Source organism: Dama dama, chromosome 3, assembly GCF_033118175.1.
Source record: "Dama dama isolate Ldn47 chromosome 3, ASM3311817v1, whole genome shotgun sequence".
NCBI lineage: Eukaryota > Metazoa > Chordata > Mammalia > Artiodactyla > Cervidae > Dama > Dama dama.
The window spans coordinates 32829681-32852604 of NC_083683.1; the positions used below are offsets into that span (position 1 = coordinate 32829681).

At 40.9% G+C, this 22924-nt stretch overlaps 1 pseudogene; it reads right to left on the reverse strand.

Annotated features, from left to right (window-relative positions):
* Window positions 1-13537: 13537 nt before the first annotated feature.
* LOC133049180 (protein lin-28 homolog A-like) lies at window positions 13538-21615 on the reverse strand (annotated as a pseudogene).
* Between the last annotated feature and the right edge of the window lie 1309 nt (window positions 21616-22924).

Sequence of the window (22924 nt, forward strand, 5' to 3'; positions counted from 1 at the left end):
CTTCATTTGCTATTATTTTCTCCCATCCTGAGGGTTGTCTTTTCATCTTGCTTATAGTTTCCTTTGCTGTGCAAAATCTTTTAAGTTTAATCAGGTCCCACTTTTTTACTTTTGTTTTTATTTCCATTGCTCTAGGAGGTGGGTCATAGAGGATCTTGCTTTGATTTATGTCATCAAGTGTTCTGCCTATATTTTCCTCTAAGAGTTTTACAGTTTCTGGTCTTACACTTAGATCTTTAATCCATTTTGAGTTTATCTTTGTGTATGGTGTTAGGAGGTGTTCTAACTTCATTCTTTTACATGTAGCTGTCCAGTTTTCCTAGCACTATTTATTGAAGAAGCTCTCTCTGCCCCATTGTATATTCTTGCCTCCTTTGTCAAAAATAAGGTATCCATAGGTGTGTGGGTTTTTTTCTGGGCTTTCTATCTTGTTCCATTGGTCTATATCTCTGTTTTTGTGCCAGTACCATACTGTCTTGATGACTGTAGCTTTGTAGTATAATCTGAAGTTAAGAAGGTTGATTCCTCCAGCTCCATTCTTCTTTCTCAAGACTGCTTTGTCTATTCAGGGTCTTTTGTGTTTCCATATGAATTGTGAATTTTTTTGTTCTCATTCTGTGAAAAATACCATTGATAATTTGATAGGGATCACATCAAATCTGTAGATTGCATTTGGTAGTATAGTCATTTTCACAATATTGATTCTTCCTACCCAGGATCAAGGAATCTCTCTCCATTTGTTTATGTCATCTTTGATTTCTTTCATCAGTACTTTATAATTTTCTGTGTACAGTTCTTTTGTCTCCTTAGGTAAGTTTATTTCTAGATATTTTATTTATTTTGTTGCAATGGTACATGGGATTGATCCCTTAATTTCTCTTTCTGAATTTTCATTGTTAGTATATAGAAATGCAAGTGATTTCTATATTGATTTTGTATCCTGCAACTTTGCTAAATTCACTGATTAGCTGTAGTAGTTCTCTGACACTATCTTTAGGGTTTTCTATGTCATGTCATCTGCAAATAGTGAGAGCTTTACTTTTTTTCTGATCTGGATTCCTTTTATTTCTTTTTATTCTCTGGTTGCTACAGGTAGGACTTCCAAAACTATCCTGATCTAAGGGGGAATGCTTTCAGTTTTTCATCATTGAGAATAATGTTTGCTGTAGGTTTATCATATATGGCCTTTACTATGTTGAGGTAGGTTCCTTCTATGCATATTTTTTGAAGAGTTTTAATCATAAATGGGTGCTGAATTTTGTCAAAGGCTTTTTTTTTGCATCTATTGAGATTGTCATATAGTTTTTATCTTTTAATTTGTTAATATGGTATATCACATTGATTGATTGGCATATGTTGAAGAATCCTTGCATCCCTGGAGTAAACCCAACTTAATCATGGTGTGTGAGCCTTTTGATGTGTTCCTGAATTCTGTTTGCTTAAATTTTGTTGAGGACTTTTGAATCTATGTTCATCAGTGTTATTGGCCTGTAGTTTTCTTTGTTGTGTTGTCTTTTTCTGGTTTTGGTATCAGGGTTATGGTGGCCTTGTAGAGTGAGTTTGGAAGTGTTCTTTCCTCTGCAATTTTTTGAAAGAGTTTTAGAAGGATAGGCATTAGCTCTTCTCTAAATGTTTGATAGAATTCTCCTGTGAAGCCATCTGACCCTGGGCTTTTGTTTTTTGGGAGATTTTTGATCACAGCTTCGATTTCAGTGCTTGTAATTGGGTTGTTCATAATTTCTATTTCCTGGTTCAGTCTTGGAAGATCGCACTTTTCTAAGAATCTGTCCATTTCTTCCACACTATACATTTTATTGCCATATAGTTGTTCACAATAGCTTCTTATAATCCTTTGTATTTCTACATTGTCTGTTGTAACCTCTCCTTTTTCATTTCTAATTTTGTTGATTTGATCCTTCTTTCTTTTTTTCAGGATGAGTCTGACTAAAGGTTTGTCAATTTTGTTTATCTTCTCAAAGAACCAGCTTTTAGTTTTATTAGTCTTTACTGTTGTTTCTTTCATTTCTTTTTCACTTATTTCTGCTCTGATATTTATGATTTCTTACCTTCTACTAATTTTGGTTTTTTGTTGTTTTTGTTCTTCTTCCTTGTACAGTTGTTTTAGGTGTAAAGTTAGGTTGTCGATTTGATGTTTTTCTTGTTTCTTGAGGTAAGATTGTATTGCCCTAAACTTCCCTCTTAGGACTGCTTTTGCTGTATCCCATAGGTTTTGAGTTGTCATGTTTTCACTCTCATTTGTTTCTAGAATTTTTTTGATTTTCATTTTGATTTCTCCAGTAACCTGTTGGTTGTTTAGAAATGTATTGTTTAATCTCCATGTGTTTGTGTTTTGTACAGTATTTTTCTTGTAATTAATATCTAGTCTCCTAGCATTGTGTCAGAGAAGATGCTTGATATGGTTTCAATTTTCTCAAATTTACTGAGGTTTGATTTGTGACCCAAGATGTAATCTATCCTGGAGAATGTTCCATGTGCACTTGAGAAGAAGGTATATTCTTTTGCATTTGAATGGAATGTCCTGAAGTTATCAATGAGCTCCATCTCATCTAATGTATTCATTTAAGACTTGTGTTTCCTCATTAATTTTCTGTTTTAATGGTCTATCATTGGTGTGAGTGTGGTGCTAAAATCTCTTACTATTATTGTGTTACCATCAATTTCTCCTTTTATGTCTGTTAGTGTTTGTCTCATATATTGAGGTGTTCCTATGTTGGGTGTATAGATATTTACAATTTTTACATCTTCCTCTTAGATTGATCCCTTGATCATCACGTAGTATCCTTCCTTATCTCTTTTAATATTCTTTATTTTAAGGTCTATTTTGTCTTATATGAAGATTGCTACTCCAGCTTTCTTTGGCTTTGTATTTGCATGAAATATACTTTTCCATTCTCTCACTTTCAATCTATGTGTATCTTTAGGTCTGAAGTGGCTTCCTTGTAGACAGCATACATATGGGTTTCGTTTTTGTATCCATTCAGCCAGTCTGTGTCTTTTGGTTGGAGCATTTAATCTATTTACATTCAAAGTAATTATCAATATGTGTTCCTATTGCCATTTTCTTAATTGTTTTGGGGTTGATTTTGTAGATCTTTTTCTTCTCTTGTATTTCTTGACTATGCAAGTTCCTTTAACATTTGTTGTAAAGCTGGTTTGGTGGTACTGAATTCTTTTAATTTTGCTTCTCTGAAGTTTTTGATTTCTCCATCAATTTTGAATGAGATCCTTGCTGGGTACAATAATCTTGGTTGTGGACTTTTCCCTTTCAGTACTTGAAATATATCCTGCCATTCCCTTCTGGCCTGCAGAGTTTCTGCTGAAAGATTAGCTGTTAAACATATGGGGTTTCCCTTGTATGTTACTTGTTGTTTTCCCTTGCTGCTTTTAATATTCTTTCTTTCTATTGCATCTTTGTTAGTTTGATTAGTATGTGTCTTGCATGTTTCTCCTTGGGTTTATCCTGTATGAGACTCTTTTTTTCCTCTTGGACTTGACTGACTATTTCCTTTTCTATGTTGGGGGAATTTTCAACTATAATCTCTTTTAAAATTTTCTCATACCCTTTCTTTTTCTCTTCTTCTTCTGGCACCCCTATAATTTGAATGTTGGTGGGTTTAAAGTTATCCCAGAGGTCTCGGAGACTATCCCCAATTCTTTTCATTCTTTTTACCTTATTCTGCTCTTCAGAAGTTATTTACACCATTTTATCTTTCAGCTCACTGATTCATTCTTCTGTTTCAGATATTCTGGTATTGATTCCTTCTAGAGTATTTTTAATTTCAGTAATTGTGCTGTTTGTCTCTGCGTGTTTAATTCTTCTAGGTCTTTGTTAATTGATTCCTGCATTTTCTCCATTATGTCCTCAAGGTTGCTTCATTTGTGTGGCATTTCTCTGCCTTGTCATTACTTTTTTTTTTTTTTAACTTATTGTGTTTGAGGTCTCTTTTCCCAGGTTTCAAGGTTGAATTATTTCTTCTTTTTGGTTTCTTCCCTCCTAAGTTTGGTCCAGTGGTTTGTGTAAGCTTCGTATAGGGGAGATTTGTGCTGAGTTTTTTTTTTTTTTTTTTCTCTCTGCTGGGCAAGGCTGAATGACGTGGTAATTCTGTCTGCTGATAATTTGGTTTGTATTTTTGTTTTGTTTGTTGTTTAGATAAGGCATCCTGCACAGGGTGCTACTGGTGGTTAGGTGATGCAGGGTCTTGTATTCAAGTGGTTTCCTTTGTGTGAGTTCTCGCTATTTGATACTCCCTGGGGTTAGATCTCTGGTAGTCTAGGGTCTTGGAGTCAGTGCTCCCACTCCAAAGGCTCAGAGCTTGATCTCTTCATCTAGGACTGATGAGATGAAAATGACCTCTTTGTTTTTCAGACCACCTGTTGTAGTTATTTCCAAAATCTGGCTGACTACATCTGGGAAATTCCATGGACAGAGGAGCCTAGCAGGATGTAGTCTTCAGTTTCTCTGCATCCCAGGTCATCACAATCTTAACAGTGGTCTGGATAAACCTGCACTGGCCTAGTGTCCTCCTATTATGAGTATTCTAGGCCTGGTAGGCCTCCTTTGTCTCTCAGGCATCTCTGAGGAGACTGAGGCAGAGCACAATGATAGTAGGCATGATGCCAGCAGTGATCTGCAGGAGGGTCCCCATCCACGCTAGGGGTCCCACTACCAGAATAACCCACACTGCCCTCTGCAGCAAGCACCTGCTGCCCAGAGCCAGGATTTTGAGGGAGGAGTCTGTTCTTTTTTATTTTTTACCATTCATCAGCTTATAGAGGTGAGTACTGGTCCTATGGAAGGCAGTAGGGGAAAGGGTTCAACCAGCTCACCAGCAGTGAATGTGGCTCAGCTTCTACTTAATTAATTCATTAAAATTATGCATATTCTGTCACCATAAGTTTTAATGTCTTTACAGAGAATAGACAGTATTTAATAAATATATGTCTCCTATTAAATAATCCAGCTTTCTTGCTAACGGAGTATTTATCTTACTCATTACAAGGAACCTTCATATTGGCTGAGAATTCTGCTAGGATGCAAGAAGAAAAATGGTACTAATACCAAATACTATACCCTGTCTTGAAATTTCTCAATTCATATGAGAAGAGGGGGAATCTGTCACATTCAGTACAGTTCAGTCACTCAGTCATGTCTGACTCTTTGTGACCCCATGAACTGCAGCCCACCAGGCCTCCCTGCCCATCACCGACTGCCGGAGTCCACCCAAACCCATGTCCATTGAGTCAGTGATGCCATCCAACCATCTCATCCTCTGTCGTCACCTTCTCCTCCTGCCCTCAATCTTTCCCAGCACTGGGGTCTTTTCAAATGAGTCAGTTCTTCGCACGAGGTGGCCAAAGTACTGGAGTTTCAGCTTCAGCATCAGTCCCTCCAACGAACACCCAGACTGATCTCCTTTAGAATGGACTGTTTGGATCTCCTTGCAGTCCAAGGGAATTTCAAGAGTCTTCTCCAACACCACAGTTCAAAAGCATCAATTATTTGGCACTCAGCTGTAATATTATGGGAAGTAAAATTTGAGTTGAATGTGTGCTGACTATAAATCACATGATATAGTTTACATTTTAAAATATAAGTATTACTATTTGCTTCTTTCTTTGCATGGTTATCTCACATTTCATTTAATGTAAGTTTTTGTACAAAATGCATTATAAAACCACTGTCTTGGAGTTGTTAACTCATTACCTAATAGTATATAAATTTCATGTATTTATGTATGATTCTCTGATGCTTATGGAGAAAGAAACCCTGGAAATTATAATATACCTAGAACACCTGATATGTGTCCAGAGAAGTAGATCTTGGTAACACACAATGAGTCTTTATTACATATTTATTAAGTAAGTGAAGGAATGACTAAATGAATAAATACAAGGCTGGCTGTGGTGGAGTGACAAATATCTTTAAAGACAGTCTTTCTCTCCAGGAATTTAAATAATAGGCATTTTAAAATCCTCATAACTTTCCCATGAGTGGAATAATTTTTAAAAAATTGCCCATGCTTCTATGAAAGTCCAATCGTGCCCCTCCTAAAAATTCTTCAGGAAGGGTCTCCATTTAAAGTGGTAGTTGTCCCTAATAGCCCACCCTGATAATTCTCTGTATATCAGGCCACCTTGGAGATACGACAGATTTCTCTTACAGACCACTGTGATAAGTCAAATATTGCAATAAAGCAAATCATACAAGTGTTTTTGTTTCTCAGTGCATATAAAAGTTACATTTACACTATGCTATAGTCTATTAAGTGTGCAATACAGTAGCATTATATCTAAGAAAAACTGTACAAACCTTAATCTAAAAATGCTCTTGCTAAAAAATGCAAACCACCATCTGAGCCTTCAGTGAGTTACAGTTGTAGTCAGCAGTCACAGATCACCATCACACATGTAATAATAATGAAAAACTTGAAATATTGCGAGAATTACTAAAGCATTACACAGAGACACAATGTGAGCAAAATGCTTTTTGAACAATTGTGCCCGTGATGGTGGACACACTACTGCCACAAACCCGACAAATAAAAACTCAGTATCTGTCAAGAGCAATAAAGCAAAGTGTAATAAAACTAGGTATTTCCGCAATAACATGCTAGCAAAAGCAGCAATATATAGTTTCCTATAAACATATATTTATAATTATGGATGCTATCCATATGAACCTCAGTGCAGTGAAATCCTCCTGTGACCGATTCTGCCCTGGGATGTGGGAGCCCCATGCCATCCACCTTGAGTCCTGGAGCAGAGCATGCAGGACTGACCTTTGGCACGGGAAGAGACTGATGTTCAGTACCCATTATTGTGACTTAGGATAAACATATTGATTAAAAGCCTTAAAACCTGAAGTAAGACTGTACTGGTAAACATCTAAATTTTTGTAAGACAATTTTAAAAGGTAACAAAAGAACAAAAGAAAAGAAGAAGAAAGAACAAAAGCTCTCTCTGGGTGGTTGGCTTTATTAAATGGTCTTTGACCGGGGAGGTCATTATCGGTGCTCTACAAAAAATGAGGTATATAAATATCCAATGGCCTGCTTTGCTGAGAAGCATACAAAGAGAAAATTGTTGCAAGAGGTTTAGGTTTCAAAGGTGATAGTGGTGGTATTGATGGTCTTGGTGATGGTGTGGGTGAACTTATAAGCTTCTTGATGACCTTTAGTCACTAAGTCATGTCTGACTTGCTGGGACCCCATGGACTGTAGCCTGCCAGCCACTTCTGTCCATGGAATTTCCCAGGCAAGAATACTGGAGTGGGTTGCCGTTTCCTTCTCCAAGGGATCTTCCAGACCCAAGAATCAAACCCACATTTCCTGCATTAGCAGACAGATTCTTTACTACTGAGCCTCTTCTTGCATCTTTCTTAAAACTATTTCACAGTACCTTCTTAATTTACTCTATTCTCTAATCTTGGCAAGCATTCACAGTATCCTGGTGCTCTCTTTATCCTTCTGAAAGTCTCTACTGATGAACTCCTTGTTAACCTGTACATTTTTTTTACAGGTGGACTACAGTATACAATAGAAAGTGAAAGTGATAGTCACTCAGTTGTGTCTGACTCTTTGTGACCCCATGGACTATACAGTCCATGGAATTCTCCAGGTCAGAACACTGGAGTGGGTAGGCTTTCCCTTTTTCAGGGGATCTTCCCAACCCAGGGATTGAACCCAGGTCTCCCGCATTTCAGGCGGATTCTTTACCAGCTGAGCCACATGGGAAGATCACAGTATACAATAAAGGAAGGATAAAAACTGGCAACCCCACCATGGAAGGTGGACCCAGAGCAGGTGAGCTATTTCCAGTGGATACATGATGCTAGGAAAGCATTTGGAGGCCCTCCCATCCCAGGGATCGAACCAGGGTCTCCTGCACTGTAGGCAGATTCTTTGCTATCTGAGCCACCTGGGAAGCCTGCCAAATGTACCTGGTCATAGCACCATGGAATTCTCCAGGCAAGAATGCTTGAGTGAGTAACCATTCCCTTCTGCAGGGGATCTTCCCAACTCAGAGATCAAACTCAGGTCTCCTGCATTGCAGGCGAATTCCTTACCTTCTGAGCCACCAGGGAAGCCCCCATGTTAACGAAGCCCTTTTAAGTAGCATGTGTGAAGATAATTCTAAGAGTTAAGTGGAAACTTCTGTCAACATTTCTTCTAATAAGCTACACTAATAGAGATCTAAAACTTCAACATTAAAAAAAAAAAACTTTTTAGGAAAATGCTTAATGAATGTTTATTTTCTTAAGAAAATTAATGACAAAGCATCAAGATCAATTCAGAACTAAAATCCTCACTGAAATCACAGGGCTATTCTGGCTCAAATGAAAACTGTCATTGCTGTATAAATTGCAATCTGTAGCAAAATATTTCCATAAGTTTTCTATTGCTGCTATAGCAAATGTCCATGAATTCAGTATCTTCCGATAATACAATGGCTCCCTTAGTGTTTCAGTGGTTAAGAAACACTTAGGGGGACTGCAGGGGACGCAGGTTCAATCCTTGGTGGGGGAAGTTCCACCTGCCGTGAGGTGTGGCCAAAGAAAAAGAGAAAGAAAAAAATAACCAAATTTGCAAACTTTAAAAAAAAAACAAATTGTGTCTTTGTCTTTTCAGCTCCCAGTGGTGGCTTACATTCCTTGTATACAGTTCTGTAGCCCTTCCTCTCGTCTTCAAAGCTCGTCACCCCACCTCTGTATCCCACATCATGTCACCGTCTCTGCTGCCTCTTGCTTTACCTGTCACCCTCTTATGACAACTGTTGCAATGACGCTGGACTCACCCAGTTACTCCAAGAGGGTCTCTTGATGGTACAGTTGTTGACTTATTCCCCTCTGCAAAGTCCCACCTGCCATATAAAATAACATTTGCAAGTTCTGGGGTTATGACATGGACATATCTGAGAGGAATTTTTCAGCCTATCACTGTTCCCGGGTAGCTAAAGTAGATAGCTATGATTATTTATTTTAACAGCAATGATTTGGAGGTCCATTGACAACTTAATGATCATAGAGATATTCATGAAAATTGATAGTTATCAATATTAATCTCCTATTCAAATGCTCAAAAGTCAAACAATAGATGGTACTTACATTTTTATGCATTTTTTGTTTAATTCTTACTCTCTTTTATTTTTTATTTTTTTATTCTATCAAAATTAACTAAACCATAGTGCAAAATAAAAATATTCAGTTGACTATTGAAATACATGGATTTGAGCTACATGAATCCACTTATATACAGATTTTTTTCAGCAGTAAATATGACTACTATTACTACATGATCTGTTAGATGAATACATGCATGCAGAAGTCTGGATACAGAGGAACTGAGCATATGGAGGCCAATTATAAATTATACTAGGATTTTCAACTGTGTGGAGTGTCCATGTCCCTAACCCCCCACGTTGTTCAAGGTTAACTGTATAATGTTTTCACATATTCTCTTGTATTTCTGCCACTTCATTTCTTGAGCAAATAAGCCCTCATGGGTGTAAAATACTTTACCCTAACTTTTATTGAAAATTCAAAACTCTAAATGATAAAGAAAGACTATGCTTAAGGGAAATAAAATGAAGAAAGAAGGGGGCAGATATGAGGCGTCTACATTAAGGAACAATTAGGGAAGCCTACTGTTGTTGGTGATGTACACGGCTAAGCCCCTGAACATTGTTTTGCTGTGACTCAGCTGGCAAAGAATCTGCCTGCAATGCAGGAGACAAAGGAGATGCACGTTCGATCCCTGGGTCGGGAAGATCCCCTGCAGGAGAAGATGGCAACCCACTTCAGTATTCCTCCCGGAAAACCCCCGTGGACAGATGAGCCTGCTGGGCTACAGTCCAAAGGGTTGTAAAGAGTTGGACACAACTGAACAACCAAGCCCACAACAGATATAGACAAGGATAAATATTTTTGACCACGAGGTGGTGCTCTTAATCCACAGACCTATAATGAAACCGCTCTAATGATCTCATTCCTTTCAAAACTTTGGTGGTGGTGATTTAGTCGCTAAGTCATTTCCGACTCTTGCGACCCCATGGACTGTAGCCCGCCAAAACTTTAGCCATTTTATTATCTGTGGCCTAATTTCTAATGAAAGGTTTAGATCAATCAGTGGTTTCTGACATAGTACCTTGCCATTGAATTTCAATATCACATGCATATATTTTACTTTATACAATCATGCTTTTAAGTGAAGGAATAGACCAGTTTATAGGTGATGTGCTTAGTCGCTCGGTCATGTCCGACTCTTTGCACCCCTATGGTCTGAACCTCACCAGGCTCCTCTGTCCATGGTGATTCTCCTGGAAAGAATACTGGAGAAGGTTGCCATGCTCTCCTTCAGGGGATCTTCCCAACTCAGGGATCGAACCCAGGTCTCCCGCATTGCAGGAGAACTCTATCCTCTGAGCCATCAAGGAAGCCCTTGTAGGTAATAGTTCATCCATTTAAAAAATTAATATAATTTCTGAATTGAAGTACCATAAAGTTAGTGCAAACCAAAAGATAGTTAGCCACTCTTTCCTTTGAGGATTCAACCAAGCATCAATACTGAAAAACTAGCCTTTTCAAAATAATAATATGTATTATATATGTTCAGATTTCAATACAGTTAAATAATTGAACCTACTTTGGTGTTCCAGATAAATAATACTTTAAGCCAGATAATAAAATATATGATATATTCCTACAGTATTTTCACAGCTCTAACATAATGCAGGGCCATCGTATGCAACTGACCTTTGTGTTAATGTCATAGCACTAAATATCACATTTATATACATAAATCTCCAAAGTGTAAATTGCTACAGCAATGTCAGCAGCACTACATTCTTTTTTTTTTTCCAGTACCATTAAGTTTTTATTTATTGTATATTCCCAAGGAAAAGAAAGGGAAGGGAAAAGTGTCAGCGTGTGTGTTACAAAATGATAGCAAATGGGAAAGGAAGTAACTGGCACAGCAAAATCAGCCATCAAATAAACACTGCCCAGATGGGGTCGCCAAAGCCCAAGGGGCTATGTCTCCGGCAGTTCAGGAATGAGAAGAAGGGATGAGGAAAACAGCAGATGGGTACACGCTTTTCTACCCTCCCTCCCTCCCCATAAATTCAAGATTTCATACAAAGCTTTGGTTTCTAGCAGTAAACATGAAGTTACATTCATCCATCTGCTATTAAACAATCTTGTGGCTACTTTGACATAAGTTTCTTGCACCTGCATAAAAGTTCCTGAGTGACGTGGATATACATTCATCCTTCCTTTCGTGGTCTCCCAGCCCCACCTTCTACATGGAAGGCCCCCTTCATTGCTCCTCTCTACCCTTGGATTAGAAATTAAAGTTGGTCTTGATCCATCCAAATACACCAGTCCGTTTAGCATGAATCACATCAAGGAATGGACGTGACTCGAGATTGGGAACAAGGGATGGAGAGATCTTAGCTTCTTCAGGATTTTTGCACAAATCACTGAATCACAGATACCCCACAAATTAAACGTATAGGTATATGGTCTACTTTGGGGGGCACAAACATGGAAGAGGGAGTAGGAATCTAGCTTTTAGGACAGATCTTGTTTGAAAGAGGAAATAGAGGAAGGGGAACACAAAAGAAAGTGTAGTTCAAGACTCCCCCCCAATTTCAAGAAGAGGGGCCCCCAAGCTTATGTTTCAGATCTTTTTGCCTGGTGCAGAACGTTTTGTCAAGGATGCTTTGGCTATTTTTCTCAATATAAAAAGAAGTTTGTAAACAATAAAACCCCAAAAGAACACGGAGAAGACCAACACATTATATTTACATAAACTAGGCCACCTAGCAATCACCAAATCAGCTACTTGTGAAGTCCTACAAAGCCCAGACAAATATAATAACTAGAGGGGGTCAGCAGTTGGGGGAGACAAGGATCAGACACACATCACCCAATGCTTTCTATTGCATTTGCCCCGTGACAACACAGTGAGGGAGGTCTGCAGTGATCTCACAGCTTGTAAACGAACCTCCCCCCTCACCTGCCACTGCCCTTTCTCCTTTAGCTGCCATGATACTAATCACTGCTGCAGCAGGGTAGGACCCTGGCTCTGGGAACCACAAAGAAGCCATTGCTGATGGTCTCTCCAGAAGCCAAGGAGGAAAAGTCCAGAAGCATTAAAGATCTTGTTCTTGCTTCACATATCCATCCTTTGGCAGCTCAAGATGGGTACAGAGGCAATGTTCTTAAAAACCTCTCCTTACCAACTTCCATTTTTTATAAAACACACACCCCCTATTGTGCATGGTCAGCCTAGCCCAGTCAGGTGAAGGATGGATCTGGTATATAAAGCGAGTCCTGGGATTATAGATCTGGAACAGGAATCCTTTATCACACATACAGATGACCTTTGCCTAATCTTGGCTTCTTCTCTCTGCACTTCTTACCTGGCCCAGCCTCTCCTAACCTCTCTGCACCATGTTTTCCTGTTCAGACCAATTTCCAATCTTTCAGTAGGAAGGAGACCAAGTCATGGGGCAACCCAGTTAAAACCCAGTCTCTCATGAAACACTGAAGATGGAGGGGTTTCAAGAGGACACTATGGCAGAAGAGCCAGCTCTAATTGGCAAAAATGAGGTAGTTCAATAGGCTATACACTCCAAATATTGTTCTCTCTGATGATAACAGCAACAAAAAGCATTCCTGCCATGCAGACCCGGAGCTGCTGCTGACTTATTCTTGAGATTGCTCACGTACCTGAGAATACAGTGCAGGAACGAGGGCCTTAGATTAAAATACACAAAAATACAAAACCAGCATATTTATATTACGAAAAAAAAAAAAGGTTAAAATGCACAAGATACGTCATTTGCACACAGCTAGTGCAGTTGGCATCCTGGAGAAAGTGGGACCCAAGGTACAGTCACCCAAGGCAGCAAATAAATAAAATTGAGTTGGCCCAGAATGGGGTGAGAGTGAGCTTAGAAGCAGCAAGTGTGCAGATGTTCCCTCGATCACCCCTTTATCTGTCATCATAATCCATTACTTGGGACAGTTCTTAGCATTCTGTCCCAAGAGGGGGTTATGAGGAGAGAAGAGGAAAACCCTGCCGCCCCCCTGAGATGTTTCCTCCCATGGAATGTAGTGGCTTGTTGGTTGGGTCCATCAATCTTTTCTTAATCTTTACACTCTGATATGGGAAATATTATTCCATATTTTTCTTTAAGAGTAAAACAACTTCCCTACCCAGGCCACTTTCAAAAGCTGGAGATTCTGGGGGTGGAGACTCATATAAAACATGCAGGGAGGATTAACCCCCAAAGCCCTCATATGCATTTGGAAAGAGCTAATTGGAGTTTCTTTGCCTCACCCCTTCTTCCCACCAAGAGGGAAGAGGGGGTGATGCTGTGGACTCCAGCCTCAGATATATGGCAGTGCCAGCTGCCCCCTACCCACCTTGTCCCCACTTTCTCCACTCTGCCGATTGATGCCTGCTCCTCAAAGCTTTCTGATCACAAAAGGATAGCCCCCACCCACTGTGGCTCAATTCTGAGCCTCTGGGAGCGTGGCAGAGCTATGGATCTCTTCTTCCTCCTCATGAAAGTAGGCGGCTTTCCCTGGGAGCTGGGAGCTTGCTGGGCTTTCAGTGGGCACGAGGCTACCATATGGTTGATGCTCTGGCAGAAATGGCATTTCTTGGGCTGGGGTGGCAGTTTGCATTCCTTGGCATGATGGTCTAGACCTCCACAGTTGTAGCACCTGTCTCCCTTTGATCTGTGTTTCTGCATATTCTTCCCTTTGGGCCGCCTTTCACTCCCAATACAGAACACCCACCAGGGCCGGTGACTCGGATAGATTCCAGGCCCTTGGCGGACTTCTTCAAGGTGAACTCCACGGCCTCACCCTCCTCCAGGCTCCGGAAGCCCTCCATGTGCAGCTTACTCTGGCGCACAAAGGCATCCACCGGGGGTCGGGCGCGACCCCTGCGCGGGCGGTCATGGACAGGAAGCCCAACCCCAAGCGCACGTTGGACCACTTACGGATGCCGGCGGTGTGCAGCAGCGGCGGCTCCTCCGCCACGCGGGCCGCGTCCTCCGGGGCCTCCTCCTGCGCCTTGGGGCAGCCACCTCTCTTTCATGTGGCTTCGGGGAGCCCCAGCCGCCTAAGGTGTCCCTAATAAGTCCCGAGGTCCAGCAGCGCTACATTCTTTAGGTGAGTGTTATCATCTTTGCCAGAAGTAAATACTTGTGAAAATACAATTACAGATGTTGTTTTCCTACTTTTTTTTTTTTTTTTTTTTTTTTGGCTGTGCAGAGTGGGATGCAGAATCTTAGTTCCAGACCCGGGATTGAACTTGTGTCCCCCGAAGCGGAAGCCTGGAGCCTAAACCACTGGACCACCAGGGAAGTCCCCGTTTTTTTCGATGATGTAAGGACATGAAATTTAAAAATCTTAAAAAAATTATGTGCTATTTTTTTCTGATTCAGTTTTGTCTTTTAAATACATTGAGATGTTTCCAGCTCAAGTAGGAGAACAACAAGGCAACTGTGACTGATCCTGTTCTGAAAATGATTGGAAACACTGGAACATGAAAACAAAAAGTGTGGAAGAGCTAATAGTTCAGTGACGGCTTACAAAGATTCAGAAGAAAGAAACCCAGAGAAGTGAGCTAGATTTTGGAATTATTTCATTATGGGGATTTTTTTTTTTTTTCTCCTTTAATTGATACCCAGTCCCTGGTAAATATCCCAGACATTTGTTACTCACCCTGAAGGACCACACACTGTAAGGGGAACTTACAAGTGAACTTGAAATAGACAGGCTCTCACAGGGATTGAAGCTCAGTCTAGAAACATCTTGGTGTCTTGTAGGTCTGAAAGCTAGGATTCAGAGACCTTTATTTGCATTATAAAGACAAATACAAATCCTCTTTAGGGAAAGATAGTATCATTCTAGACCTCAAAATGTGAAGTGAGGTGGAAGTCGGTCAGTTGTGTCTGACTCTTTGCGACCCCATAGACTGTAGCCTGTCAGGCTCCTGTGTCCATGGGGATTCTTCAGGCAAGAATTCTGGAGTGGGTAGCCATTCCCTTCTCCAGAGGATCTTCCCAACTCAGGGATGGAACCAGTCTCCAGCATTGCAGGCAAATTCCTTACCATCTGAGCCCAGACCAGGGAAGCCCAGACCTCAAAATAGCTCTGGAACTTTTCATATTTGATGCCTAGCATGTAGCATATATTAAGAAAGCTCAGAAAGAGGAGACCTGAATAATAACTACTAGAAGCAGAGACAAGGAACAGAGCCACAGCAGATCCTGATGATAGAACCATCACAGAAAGTTTGAAATAAATGTGTAAGTTCCACAAATAATAAATGAGATTGAGAATTTCAGCTTGTTTTGTTGTTCAGTTGCTAAGTCACATCCAAATCTTTGTGACCCCATGGGATGCAGAATGCCAGGCTCTTCTGTCCTCCACGATCTCCTGGAATTTATAAAAAAAAAAATATGTCCTTTAGTCATAATGCTATCTAATCATCTCATCCTCTGTTGCCCCCTTCTTCTCCTGCCTTCATTCTTTCCCAGCATCAGGGTCTTTTCTAATGAGCTGGTTCTTCGCAATGTCAGAGTATTGGAGCTTCAGCTTCAGCAACAGTTTTTCCCATGACTCTTCAGGGTTGATTTCCTTTGTGACTGACTGGTTTGATCTCCCTGCTGTCCAAGGGACTCTTAAGTCTTCTCCAGCACCACAAAAAGTCTGTACAAATAAGTTTTTGTAAAAAAAAAAAAAAAAAAAAGAAGTTAACAAACATTAAAAAATAGAACTCAAATTACAATAGGTGAAATAAAAATACAATAGATGGTTTGTAAAGTAGATTAGCAAAAGCTTTAGAGCGTAATCACAAAATTAAAGATGGGTCAGAAAAAAATATCCGGAATGAAGTACAGAGAAACAAAATTTGGAAAATTATAGAAAAGGGCAAAAGAGACATAGAGGCTACAGTGGATGTGTTTAAATACCTATTCACTAGGAGTCTTAGGAAGGGAGTAGAAGAAAGGGAAAAATACCAGATTTCAATACAAGTGGTAATGCTCAATATCGTTTCAGGAAACTTGTGTTGCTGTTTCATGTGTCTGCTATCAATTCGCTCTATTGAGACAATAGATGATATTCTGAAAACTACTTTGTTAGGTTATGTCATTCATGATAGCAGAGCCTAGATCTTTTCCAAAGATATTATTTTCATTCCTCTTGAAACGATTCATGCAGGAAGCATTTCCAGTGGACCTAAAATTCCTTCAACGTGAGGAAATGTGATACAATGTCAGGAAGACCATTTGAATATCCTGTATATTTGAAATGGAATATAATGTAAATGTTTCCCAGATTAATAGCTGCATGTGTACCAACTTGCATTAACCGCAGATATACCACCCTAATAACAATGACTTGTAATAGAGTCTAAAGAGATATTTCAATTGTTATTTTAGCAGCAAGGTAGGCATCTTCAGACAAATTCATCACACAGATTTATCATTTGGTATAAGCGCGCGTGTGTGTGTCTGTGTGCCTGTGTTTGTGTGTACTTAATTGATCAGTCATGTCCGACTCTTTGCAACCCCATGGACTATAGCCCACCAGGCTCCTCTGTCCAAGGGGATTCTCTAGGCAAGAATACAGGAGTGGGTTGCCATGCCCTCCTCCAGGGAATCTTCCCAATCCAGGGATCAAACCCAGGTCTCCCACATTGCAGGTGGATTCTTTATGGTCTGAACCACCAGGGAAGAGTGTGAGGTCCTGAGGATCAGGAGGCTGAGAGAATAACAAAATCATTCTTCGGTGGTAACTGCTCCATGCGTGCGCAGTCGCTCAGTCATGTCCGGCTCTTTGCAGCTCTGTTCCGCGCCTCTTATGTCTCCTGCGTTGGCAGGCAGGTTCTTTACCACTAGCACCATCTAGGAAGCCCAGTAATATCTGCTGCTGGATTTCAAATCTCTCACTCACCATCTTGAACAAATCGTAAGATTTTAGGTGTGGGTTTTGCCCAGCATTATGAGTTTTCGTAGTTACAGGCATCAAAGATTACTAAAAAGATACCAGTGGCCCAAACTGGACTGCCTCTCAATAACAGAACTCTGACTCATAGCCATCTCTTTTCTGTGGACCTGCTTCAAAAGTCACTTTTTATATGCCGACACTCTTTAACTTTGAGTTCCACTGTAGTCACTCACAACTGGAAAGGACACTAAGGATGGTCCATGGTTTCTCCTTCCCTGATGGTTTCCTTCACCAGCGGCATTTCTGGACCCACTTCTCCCCATAAGAGTCCACATTCTACCCACTGCATTCATTCCCCAAGATCTCTCACTGTCCATGTGTAACTGATTCCTTTAGTTGGAACTTTTCTGTCATAGTCTAGTTTCCTAGAGCCATCTCTAGATTTTTAGTTTACTTTTAATTTTTCATGGATTTCTGGATTTTTCTATTTTTAACAAATGAAATTTTGGAATAAAGGTTTACTATTTTCTTTTAGATTTATTCTGCTTAAATATAAGCAAAATAAATTTTGTAGTTTTATGATAACTCTTTTTACAGAAAATGTGGTCACTAATCCTCATTAGATGATCTGATTTGTAGACTTATGCCTGCTTAATAATTAAAGTTAATTTCTAAATGTGGCCAGGGAAACTTCTCAATCTACTATAATATGGAGATAACAATGTCTTTATTTACAGTGCGATTGCAAAATGGTATTATAAGGGCTTTGTTGGCCACAACTCTATGAAATTATATAAAAAATTATAGTAATTACAGAAGTACTATTCCTAGGTACACTGATTTGAGACTAGAGATAATAAAAATAGTTTTTCAACTGTACATTCTCCTTTGCTAGTACCAAATAAGATCACAGCGTGATACAACTGGAACAGATGTTATTTTCCAGATGGAAAGTGAGGCCCAAGGAGATAATATGACTTCCTCATAAGTGGCAAAGACAGAATTGGACTCAGATCATTAAATCCTGGAATGGGGAGGGGAAGTAAGGGGGGATTGTTTAGAATTTTCAGTAAGAATCCAGATTACTATTTAATAGTTATGACACTCTAAACCATTTTTCATTTGTAAAATTAGAACAACAATATTTTATACTAATGTTAAGAATTAAACAATAGTTCCAAAACAGAAAAAGAAACATACAGGAAACAAAGACATTATCATCATATAATGTCTTTAAATAAACTAATTCTTTCCTCCTCTCCTTCCCTTCCCCCTTCTTTCCTCTCTCCCTCACCCCACCTTCTTCTTTTTTGTTATTTAATTTGTATTGCGTACTCTTAGTATCCTGTTTAGCCTACCACCTTCAAGGCAGACTTTGTTAATTTTCTCTGCTGAAACACTTGACAAAGTGATTAGGAATTCATTCTGAAAGCTGTCATGGGAGAATTTGGACAAATATTTCTGACTTGGGTGGGTTTCCTTTCATTGTGATGTAAATATGAATAAATCCTAAGTTCTTTCAAGCTAAGATAGCAAAATAATAGTAACAAAAGGAACCTGAAGCAAAATCATGTGGTAAAGTAATTCTTTTATTGGTTGACTGGTTAGTGAACCAGATAATTTTGCATCATAGGTAGCTGTGGTGATCCTTTCTGTAATGCTATATTTTATTTAGCAGCAAAATATTTGACTCTTTCCAGAGATATATGCAATCCTAGAGGAAATCAGTCCTGGATATTCATTGGAAGGACTGATGTTGAAACTGAAACTCCAATACTTTGGCCACCTGATGCGAAGAGCTGACTCATTGGAAAAGACCCTGATGCTGGGAAAGATTGAGGGCAGGAGTAGAAGGGGACAACAGAGGATGAGATGATTGGATGGTATCACTGACTGGATGGACATGAGTTTGAGTAGGCTTCGGGAGTTGGTGATGGATGGGGAAGCCTGGTGTTCTACAGTCCATGGGGTTGCAAAGAATCGGATATGACTGAGCAACTGAACTGAACTGATGCATTTGTGAAATACATAAAATATGTATTCTGTTTCTATTTATACAGAAGAAAATTCAGTTACTCCAATATAACTCCAAGGAGTTTCTTAGGGCAAATTGGAAAGGAATATTTTTGCAGCTTCCTAAACATCACAAAACTTAGAATGAAAAACTGTGAGCAGATACTGGTCTTCTTGTTGATTTTCATTAGCATTTTAGCCCTGTTAAAGATAGATTTTAAAAAAAATGTGATGTGTGGTATGTAACTCCATTATTTTACAATCATTTATGAAGCCAAGAACAGTATGGACCATATATAGCATCTTAGTATCACCCACCTTTCTTTTTAAAATCAGTCTTATTTTAGGAAGAAATAATAGTAAATGAGAAAATTCTCATTTTTAAATATATGACCTCAAATGAATATTCAGGCATGTTTCTTTTGTTACTTCCATTTATCAGGATTGTTGGAGAATTAAAGGAGTAAAGGTTCAAGACTATGGATGGTGCTGGTGGATATGGGTGTAGTGGTCATCACTGGGGGCTTGAGCAGATATCTCATCTCCCAGATACTTGGGGCACTGGCAGGCTTCTGTCTGCCCACTACCAGAGAGAACTGCTCTTGGTTAAATGACAGCATCCTTGCCTGGGAGCACCATCACAACTCAAAGCCTGCTGGCAATGACTGATTGACATGGTGAGACCCACTCCCAGGTGTGATTTTTGCTAGAGATCTCCCCCTGGGATCAAGCTGAGGCTCATTTTCATTTGAAATCATAAAGCCCATTTTTCCCATTCTTCTCATTTTTTCATGAAATCACTTCTCAAATAAACTGCTTGCTCAAGCACCCCCATCTCTGTTTCTAGGAAACCTGACCTAAGACAGTGAGTACCAGGAATTGTTCTAAGAAGCAGAGTCTAAAGTTGGTATTCTGGAGAGGAATCAGGGGCTGGCCAAATGGTAAAAAGAACTCCCTTCAGGGTGGTAGGTAGAGTGTAGATAATCCCAAGCATGCTGCAGCAATGGAATTGATTGTTGCTGTTGTTTCGTCCCTAAGTCATGTCTGACTCTTCTGTGACCCGTGGACTGTGGCCCTCCTAGCTCCTTCTGTCTATGGGGTTTCCCAGGCAAGAATACTGGAGAGGGTTGCCATCTCCCCCCCGGGGATCTTCTGCACCCAGAGATCGAACCTGTGTCCCCTGCATTGGCAGGTGGGTCTTTACCACGGAGTCACTAGGGAAGCCCATTTATAAACAACCAAGCTCTCTAGATTATTTACCTTATGTGAGACATACCCTGGTAGAACAGTAAAGACAAAAGAGCCCTCCCAGGACAGAAGCAGGGAATCCACCAAAACTGTTGAAGTTTTAATTTTCGACCACTCTGCACACCTTTACATTCACCCTCAGTACATCTACTAACTTCTTCTTCTGTCACCGGAATGGTCCCTGAGCACCATGCCAACTCTCCGGAACCTCTGCTGTATTTAAACATCGGTGAAGACGAGCTAACACTGCCGGAAGTACTTTCCTGCCGGTTATGGCCATTCCCTCCACATGGTTATAAAGCTAGTGGTGGCCACTCTCTGAAATGCCCGTGCTGTCAAGCTGTCTTGAACATGAAATATGCCCAAAATCTGGAGGTAGATATCTCTATAATAGTCCTCTGCTGAACAAGACTGCTGGGGATCAGAGGGCAGAATCTTTGCAGTCAGGTCCCATGTCTTCCATTTGGCAGCTATGGCCTCCGCATCACTCTCACCAGGCTCCCCCACACCTTGCTCCTTCCAAAATGCCCCAGACGACTGCCGGAACACCACTGGGTCTTCTCAACCTTCCAGACAGGAGCCACTCACATAGATGTGGGGGCCAACCTGGGGCCTCGCCCCTAACTTGAGTCTTCCCATCAATGCAGGACTTGGATGTTCCTCCCTGGAGGGTAAGTCATTCCTGGGTGGCCAGTGGTTGATACACTTGATCCAAGATGTCTCTCAAGGCCTTCCTTGATAGTGCTCTTTTCTCCTCAGTGAACACCTCTTCCTCAGGATTCCACGGTGTCCTCTTGGACCCTGTCCTCCGCAGAATCCCAGCTGTTACAGACCTACTGTAATAGCCGCAAAATGTGTGTACTCAGTCACGTCTGACTCTTGCAACCCCATAGGCTCCTGCCAGGCTCCTCTGGCCATGGGATTCTCCAGGCAAGAATACTGGAGTGGGTTGCCCTTTCCTTCTGCAGGGGATCTTCCCAACCCAGGGATTGAACCTGGGTCTCCTGCATTGCAGGCAGACTCTTTCCCAACTGAGCTATGAGGGAAGCCCCCAAAGCAGCTTCCCCAGAGACACAGGCCGAGTGGCACTGAGGAGGACCTTGGAGCTCCTGTACAGTCCCTGGGCTGCGCTGAGGGCAGCACCGAAGACGTCCCACGTCCTGAATGAGGGCTCCAAACTCAGTCCTGTATCTCAAAGGGACTCCAGCACCATGCAGGAGATGGGGCAGACCCCCACGGTCACTGCAAACTGTAAGACTGATTGCACGGTCTTTCACGGTGAGACACTCAGCATATCTGGGGTCAGGAGCAGCTTCTGGTCCCAGCTCGAGGGCTCGGTTGTCCCACAGCAAGTGGTACATGAGTTCTCTCACCAGGAATGGAACCCACCTCCCCTGCATGACAAGGCAGATTCTTAGCCACTGAACCATCAGGGAGTCTGGAGAAGGTATTCTTCCCTGAATTTCTACCACTGTTTCAAGTAGGCCTTCACACTTTTGGCCCTTTGATTTCAAGAGATTTCTTCTGATGTTTAAGGAGGGTCTCTGCTTCCCTTGTGGCTCAGCTGGTAAAGAATCCACTTGCAATGTGGGAGATCTGGGTTCAATCCCTGGGCTGGGAAGATCCCCTGGAGAAGGGAAAGGCTACCCACTCCAGCATTCTGGCCTGGAGAATTCCATGGACTGTATAGTACATGGGGTCACAAAGAGTCAGACACGACTGAGCAACTTTCACTTTCACTTTTTTTTCTGATTCTCAAAATTTGCTTAAATTGTTAGTAAGTGGGAATCTGTTATTTTATCTCTGCTTTGCAGCATTTTATCTCCGCTTTACACCCAATCATGTAGTCTGTATAGTTACTCTTTCCTTCTTGTCTATTAAATAGCAGATTTTGCAGTGGTTAGTGCATTCCTTTCTACTCTGTCAAAATTTCACCCCAAATGAAAGTCTTACCAATATAAAAAGAGTGAAGGCCTGCTTGAGACAGTGGTAGAACTTCAGTGAAGAATGCATTCTTGGGATTTCCTTGGTGATCCAGTGGTTAAGAATCTGCCTTGCAATACAGGGGACGCGGGTTTGATCTCTGGCCAGGAAGCTGAGGTCCCTCTTGCTACGGGGAGACTAAGCCCTCAGCCTGCAGCCACTGAATCCTGTACCCCTCAGCTAGAGTCCCTGAAATGCAAAAGATCCTGCAAAGCACAACTAAGACCCCATGAAGCCAAATAAACTGTTGGCAAGAATTCTCCTACCCCACAATTAGAGCTCTAAAAGGGAAGGATTGGAACCCTGAAACCTGGTTTGAACTTTGAAATCAAGTTTGGTAGATGTGCTTGAGATCTCTCAAATTCTTCTGAATCTTCCTGTCTGTGGAAGTGTCCAGTTTTCCTTTAGAAATGCACTGCTGCTAGTCTATGCAGAGACCTCAAAAGTGACATTTGCCTTAGAAGGCATCCCTGCCTTCAGGATCTGTCCTGACCTCTTTTCTGACCATCAGGTCCATGTGAGCAAGCTCAGTTGCCTAGTTGTAGCTGACCCATTGAAACCCTATGGACTGTAGCCCACCAGGCTCCTTTGTCCATGGGATTTTCCAGGCAAGAATAATGGACTGTGTTGCCATTTCCTCATCCAGGGGATCTTCCTGATCCAGGGATCGAACCCAAGTCTCCTACA